The sequence below is a fragment of the Carlito syrichta genome, unplaced genomic scaffold (genome assembly GCF_000164805.1).
Source record: "Carlito syrichta isolate Samal-C Ts95f unplaced genomic scaffold, Tarsius_syrichta-2.0.1 Scaffold315934, whole genome shotgun sequence".
NCBI classification, from domain to species: domain Eukaryota; kingdom Metazoa; phylum Chordata; class Mammalia; order Primates; family Tarsiidae; genus Carlito; species Carlito syrichta.
This window is the reverse complement of record NW_007260030.1, coordinates 104043-105268: the sequence shown is the minus strand read 5'-3', so window position 1 is coordinate 105268 and position 1226 is coordinate 104043.

The following is a 1226-nucleotide window of genomic DNA, read 5'->3' as shown; positions in this document are numbered from 1 at the left end:
AATATCATGATTGATCATGCTTGAACTAACATGATTCCCTGACGTTAACATGACCTATTCGACAATACTTTCTATGAATAAAATAAATTCAATTTCTATAATAGGTAGAAAAACCCTACATTAACTGTAGCTAAAAGAATGCAGACCCAGTCCAAAGTACACACTGGGCCCTCAGGAATGTGACCCAGCCCAAGCTTTGTGCTGGGTCATTTCTCATAACTCTAGGTAATCATCTATACCATCTAAAGCTGAAAACAGCTCTCCATAAATATATACTAATTCTACAAATATACTTTTAAATCTTATAAAGAAGCTTGTACCATATAAAAGGCTCCCAAATGTGATCTGAATTTGAATTATATCTAATACGTAAGCCAAAACCGCAGTTTATGGGAAACAGGAACAATGAGTTTCTAGAGTGAGCTATGCCTGTCACAGTCACAGAGCCTTCAGCTTAGATCAGCAGAGTTCCTTTAGGTTACTTGCACTACATGGCAAAAGGAGGAGGAAAATGGGGTCAACAGCTCCTGAACACATCCTAGTGGTCTCGGGGTCCATGGCCCTCCCTGATCCCTAATGCTCAGTGGGTCTCCATGGCCGGCTCCCAACAATATAGGATTATATTGTCATCAAAGAGGGATAACATGACTTTCTTGTTTCCAATTTGGATACTCCTGATTTTTTTCTCTTGTCTGATTGCTTTAGCTAGGACTTCCAACACTATGTTCAATGGGAGGGGTGAAAGTGGGCAGTTATGTCTTGTTCTGGTTTTCAGAGGAAATACTTGAAATTTCTGTATGTCTTGTTCTGGTTTTCAGAGGAAATACTTGAAATTTCAGAGGAAATACTTGAAATTTCTGAGATCTTCTGGGTATATACCCAGTAGGGCAATTGCAAGGTCATATGGAATGTTGATTTTTAGAAGTTTTAGGAATCACCACACTGTTTTCCACAGAGGCTGTACAAGTTTACACTCCCACCAATAGCATAGAAGTATTGCCTTTTTGCCACATCCTCTCCAGCATCTGCTATTTTTTGAGTTATTGACATAAGCCGTTCTGACTGGAGTTAGGTGGTATCTCAGTGTAGTTTTAACTTGCATTTCTTTGATGACTAGTGAGGGTGAACAATTTTTCATGTATCTGTTAGCTGCACAGAGGTCTTCTTTTGAGACCTGTCTATTCGTATCTTTTGCCCTCTTTGTAATGGGGGTTTGTTTTTTTTTT